The sequence below is a fragment of the Nicotiana tomentosiformis genome, chromosome 3 (genome assembly GCF_000390325.3).
Source record: "Nicotiana tomentosiformis chromosome 3, ASM39032v3, whole genome shotgun sequence".
NCBI classification, from domain to species: Eukaryota; Viridiplantae; Streptophyta; class Magnoliopsida; order Solanales; family Solanaceae; genus Nicotiana; species Nicotiana tomentosiformis.
Window position 1 is genome coordinate 91,326,253 of NC_090814.1, and position 6,984 is coordinate 91,333,236.

Below are 6,984 nucleotides of genomic sequence, written 5' to 3' on the forward strand. Positions count from 1 at the left end.
CACCATCAGAGAAAGAAGAATACACTCGTTTCCTGAAAGAATATGAAAACATTTTCGCATGGTCTTATGATGATATGGCTGGTTTGAGCATGTCCATAGTGGCTCATAAACTACCCACCAACCTAATGTGTCCGCCAGTAAAGCAGAAGCTCATAAAGTTCAAGCCAGATATGAGTCTAAAAATAAAAGAAGAAGTCACCAAGCATATCAAAGCTAAGGTTCTCAGAGTGGTTGAATATCCAACTTGGTTAGCTAACATCGTGCCAGTTCAGAAAAAGGATGGGAAATTTAGAGTATGCGTCGATTATCGGGACCTAAATAGAGCAAGTCCCAAAGATGATTTTCCGTTACCTAACATACACATACTGATCGACAACTGCGCCAAACATGAACTCCAATCCTTTGTGGATTGCTTTGCGGGATATCATCATATCTAGATGGATGAAGAGGATGCCGAAAAGACAGCTTTTATTACATTGTGAGGGGTGTACTGCTATAAAATGATGTTGTTTGGTCTGAAGAATGCTGGGGCCACTTATATGAGGGCCATGTCAACTATTTTTCACGACATGATACACAAGGAGATAGAGGTATATGTGAATGACATCATCATCAAATCCAAGAAGAGTACAGATCACATAGCACACTTGAGGAAATTCTTTGATCGACTTTGGATGTACAATTTGAAATTGAATCCCGCAAAATGTGCCTTCGGGGTCCCCGCAGGAAAGTTATTAGGATTCATCGTCAGTCACCGAGGAATTGAGCTAGACCCATCAAAGGTCAAGGCTATCTAGGATCTGCCACCTCCAAAGAACAAGAAAGACGTGATTAGCTTCTTGGGACGTCTTAATTACATCAGCCGCTTCACAGCACAATCAACCGTGATCTGTGAGCTGATTTTCAAAATGTTAAAGAACGATGCCGAAACCAATTGGACTGAAGACTGCCAGAAAGCTTTTGACAGAATCAAAGAATATTTGTCCACACCGCCAGTCCTGGTCCCGCCAGAACCTGGTAGATCACTGCTACTCTATCTCTCCGTGTTAGATGGGGCTTTCGGTTGTGTCTTGGGACAACATGATGATATGGGAAGGAAAGAACATTCCATATACTATCTGAGTAAGAAGTTCACACCCTATGAAGCATGGTATTCTTTGCTGGAATGCACCGGCTGTGCTTTGACCTGGATAGCCCAGAAACTGAGGCACTACTTCTGTGCCTATACCACATATCTCATATCAAGGATGGATCCTCTAAAGTACATCTTCCAGAAACCCATGCCTACAGGGAAGCTGGCAAAATGGCAGATATTGTTGAGTGAATTCGACATTGTCTATGTGACTCAGAAGGCGGTTAAGGGACAAGCATTAGCGGATCATCTTGCGGAAAATCCTGTAGAAGTAGAATATGAACCACTAAAAACGTATTTTCCTGATGAAGAAGTGTCATTCGTAGGAGAAAATATTGTCGAAGCCACGACGGATGGAGAATGTTTTTTGATGGAGCCACAAACTTCAAATGAGTGGGTATTGGAGCCGTTTTGGTGTCAGAAACAGGTCAACATTATCCGGTATCCGCGAAACTCAGATTTCTGTGCACCAATAATATGAAAGAATATGAGGCTTGCATATTGGGGCTCAATTTGGCCGTTGACATAAATATCTAGGAATTACTGGTAATTGGTGATTCGGATCTTCTGGCACATCAGGTGCAAGGAGAATGGGCTATAAATAATACCAAGATATTACCATATCTATATCATGTGCAAGAGATGATGAAGAGGTTCACAAAGATAAAGTTTATACATGTCCCGAGAATCCAGAATGAGTTAGCAGACGCATTGGCCACTTTGTCCTCCATGATACAGCATCCGGACAAGAATTTCATCGACCTCATTCCATTAAGGATTCATAATCAGCCAGCTTACTGTACTCATGTTGAAAAAGAAGCATACGGGAGACCATGGTTCCATGATATCAAGGAGTACTTGGCAAAAGAAGAGTACCCGGAGCATGCAAATCATACTCAAAAATGCAGGCTCCGAAGATTGTCCAATCATTTCTTCAAAAGTGGAGGAATTCTATACAGAAGCACTCCAGACCTAGGGTTATTATGGTGTGTTGATGCCAAGAAAGCTTCCAAACTGCTCGAAGATATACACTCTGGAACTTGCATACCACATATGAATGGTTTCGTTTTAGCCAAGATAATACTGAGGGCAGGTTATTTTTGGATGACTATGGAAATAGACTGCATCAGGTATGTCCAGAAATGTCATCAGTGCCAAATACATGCAGATATGATATGGGTGCCGCCAAATAAACTCAATGCAATGAGTGCACCTTGGCCTTTTGGTGCTTGGGAAATGGACGTCGTTTGACCAATCGAGCTCACCGCTTCAAACGGGCACAGGTTCATTTTAGTGGCCATAGACTACTTCACAAAATGGGTCGAAGTTGCATCCTACAAAGCTGTAACCAAGAAAGTCGTCGCAGATTTTGTCAGAGATCGTATTATTTGCCTATTCGGGGTTCCAGAGTCCATCATCACCGACAACACCGCCAATCTCAACAGTGACCTAATGAAAGCTATGTGCGAGACCTTCAAAATCAAGCACAAGAATTCCACAGCATGCAGGCCTCAAATGAATGGAGTCGTGGAGGCCGCAAACAAGAATATCAAGAAAATACTGAGGAAGATGGTAGACAACTACAAGCAATGGCACGAGAAGTTACCATTCGCCTTATTGGGGTACCGTACCACAGTCCGCACATCAATCGGGGCAACTCCCTATTTGCTGGTCTACGGTACCGAAGTTGTCATTCCTGCCGAGGTTGAAATTCCTTCTTTAAGAATTATACAAGAAGCCGAACTCAGTGATGCAGAATGGATAAGAAGCCGCTATGAACAATTAGCTCTCATTGACAGGAAAAGAATGAATGTAGTGTGTCATGGTCAACTCTATCAGAATAGGATGTCCAGAGCTTTCAACAAAAGGGTCAAACCTAGACAGTTCACACCGGGGCAGCTGGTACTGAAGCGGATCTTCCCGCATCAAGATGAAGCCAAAAGGAAATTTTCGCCCAATTGGCAAGGGACCTACATGGTTCACAGAGTACTAATAGGAGGAGCACTCATACTCGCAAAAATGGACGGAGAGGTTTGGCCATAGCCTATCAATTCAGACTCAGTCAAAAGATATTATGTTTAGAATGTTTTCATTTCTTCATCTGATGTAATTGAACTACGCTCGACCTGATTCCCATTTTAGAGGGGATACGTGAAATTTGAGGAGGACCCTCAAAATTCTGGAGCAAGTCCAGCCAACGTCATCATATGCAGAACGGTCAGAGAATCGCCTAAGTAAACTAGGGCAGAATTTTGAGAAGGACCCTAAAAATTCTAAGGAAGTCGCAATGTCTCTAAAGTGTCACAGTCATTGGTTCATCTAATTTATCCGATATTGCATACTAATGTATTTTAAATAACTATATTCATCATATGCACGCACATTTTCCAAAACTTTATTTTTATGAAACAGCCAGATGCTGCCCATGGTAACTCAAGCAGGACTTCAATACAGGGCAAAGCAAAGCAAGCAGGCGGAGGCACGAACCAACCTTCCCCCGTAAAACTCACGATTGTCCTTTGGATGCAGGAACAAGAAATATTCTCAAATTCGGGCACACCTCAGAATCACTATCTTCATAACGACAAAGCTGCCAAGCGCAAACACATTTCTAGCTAAGAAATACTCTGGTACTACTTATTATCTGTTCATTGCATGAGACTAAGCATTGTATCCATCTTGCATGAGGCTAAGCCCCGCCTCCTTAATTTCATAAGGCTAAGCACTGCCTTCCCTGCATGAGACTAAGCATTGTCTCTATTTTGCTTGAGGCTAAGCCCTACCTCCTTAATTGTATAAGTCTAAGCACTGCCTTCCCCTGCATGAGACTAAGCATTGTCTCCATCTTTGGATGAGGTTAAGCCCTGCCTCCTCAATTGCATAAGGCTAAGAACTGCCTTCCCCCTGTATGAGACTAAGCATTGTCTCCATCTTTGGATGAGGTTAAGCACTGCCTTCCCCTGCATGAGACTAAGCATTGTCTCCTCCTTTGCATGAGGCTAAGCCCTGCCTCCTCAATTGCATAAGGCTAAGCATTGTCTTCCCCTGCATGAGACTAAGCATTGTCTCCTGCTTGCATGAGGCTAAGCCATGCCTCCTCAATTGCATAAGGCTAAGCATTGCCTTCCCCTGCATGAGACTAAGATTTGTCCCCGCTTGCATGAGACTAATCCCTGCCTCCTCAATTGCATAAGGCTAAGTATTCCCTTCCCCTGCACGAGACTAAACATTGTCTCCCACGTGCATGAGGCTAAGCCCTGCCTCCTCTTGCATGAGACTAAACATTGTCTCACATCTTGCATAAGGCTAAGCCCTGCTTCCTCCTTGCATGAGACTAAGCACTGTCTCCCATTTCGCATGAGGCTAAGCATTGCCTCCCTAATTGCATAAGGCTAAGCTCTTCCTTTCCTTGCATAACACCAAATGCTATGCTACTTGAAATCTAGCATTATTTTCTATTTTTCTCGGGGCTAAGCTTTGCCCCCAATCTTACACAAGACTAAGCTCTGTCTTGTTTCGCTTCACATAACCAAACGTCATATCTTTGCATCTCATGGGCTGAAATACCGCCATTTTTGTCCAAAGGCGTCATAGTCCGAAGGCATCATCCTCATAGCCGGAAGACACCATGCCATGGACTGAGGATCTCTCAATATCGCACATCATTAGTCAAAGACGTCATAGTTTAGAGGCACCATTTTCATGGCCCGAGAACATCATTTCATGGCCTGCGAATCCCATATCACGCAATTCATGGCCCAGGACATCATGGTCTAAGGACATCAACCCCATCGTACAAAGACAGCTTTCATGGTCAAAAGGGAATTTGCATCATGTTTAAATTATCGCAATATACACATGCATGCATTGTATTTAAGTTTTGCAGGTAATCTAGGAGGTAACCGTTCTCCCAACGGGAGCAATCTTCGCTCCAGTTTCCGTTCAATATTCATACCCTGTAACTACCTCAAATACAGCCAACCACCATCTGTTACCCATTTCCACTTCATGACCGTTCAAATACCCATAACTGTTCCAAGGTATATCCATTCATAACTCGGATGTCGTCCTATCTAGAAGAACTTGTCCATTCCTACAACAACTCCATCGGCTCAGTTCAGCGCTGGATCCAGAACTACACACGGCCTGATTCCCATAAAACCAGGGATATGTAGGCAATTCAGAAACTGGAGTTCGGCCTCCATTTTTCAAATCACCCCATTTGGTCAATATCGGTCATCATTTCTTTACCCGACAACTCTTTCATCATTCCCGGGTAAAGAGGGGCAGCTGTTGATACCCAATTTTTCCCTCATATTTTTAAAATATATATATATACTTTCAAAATAGTATATTTGCATTATCATTTAGTTTATAAGCATATACAAGTATTTTTTATAATTTTCTATAATTTTTAAAGGCTTTAAATCGATTTATTTCTGCATTTGTATACCCAGTAATTATCCTTCAAATTATTTTTATGATGACTTAATCATCTAAACTTATTATTTACACCAACATGATGTTTTAAATATTTTTAGTGCATTTTTTAATTACATTTGCATTTCTAGGGCTAATTGCACATTTTTTGCAATAATAACCCATATTCATGTATAATTACATTATTTATGAAAAATACTCTTTATATTTTTATAATGTTAAGTAATTATTTTTAATCATTTTAGTGCACAAATAATATTTTTTTATTTATTAATTACTTTTATAAATTATTATTTTTATTAAATATTGGGTATTTAAAAACTAGCCTAAAATCCTACCTATTTTCGGACCAATTACTGGCCCAAAATCTAATACCCTAGCCCAAATAACCCCTATCCCAAATCAATTAACCCAACCCCACAATCCAGTCGCGACCCATTTTAACCACCCGACCCAGTTCCCCTCTAATCGTGGTTGTTGATCTCTGAGGTCAATGACCCACATTAAACCTTCCCTTTTAATTACCACCCTCATCCCTAACCTTAATCATTTCCCTCCGTCCGCCGCCCGCATATCCCACCTCCCTTCTCCCTCCTAAAAACCCTAGCCCCCCCCCCCCCCAAAATATCTCTCATAATCCCACGCGATATGGGATTCTATGGCTACCCTTTGCCATATGTGGCCTCTCTTTGGTACTGGTTCTTCTTCTATACTGCTTGCCTAAACATGGCAAGCAGATCTCATAAGGATCGAACCAAAATCGGTTCAAATTCTTGACTTTTCCGATATTCTGTCTACATTCATCATCTTGCTCTTTGTAAGTACGAATATTTATGTATCTCTTATGGATTCTTACTTACCCTAAAATTAGGGTTTTCAGATCTCTTTTAATCGAACCAAAATAGGTTTGATTCTCTGATTTTAAGTATTATTATGTCCCTATTCGTCCTATATTCTACTATGGCATGTTTCTATTATATTTTTGTCAATATTTGTCTTACCCTAAAATTAGGGTTTTCAAATTTTCTTAAATCGGACAAAAATTAGTTTGACCCTCTGATTTTTAGTGCTATTTTGGGTCTATATTCATCCTATGTTATTATTTTTGTGTATATTCTGATAATTTTTATTTTCCTAAAAACTAGGTTTGCTTGACTTCTCCTAAATTGATTCTGAATCAATTTCGCATGTTATTCTTTCCTTTTCTTTTAAGGTTGATTAATTGTTTTCCTTTTCTGTGTGTTAATTTTTACCACTATATAAACCCATCCCTTTCCCCCCTTCCCCCCTCCCCCCCTTTAAAAGACGAAAAAAGTCACTAAAACACTCACTAAAAATTGAGGTTTCTACTCTGTATTTGTTTACTATTCTGTTCTATTTGGCTCTTGGTCGGATGAAAGCCAAGGCCACCG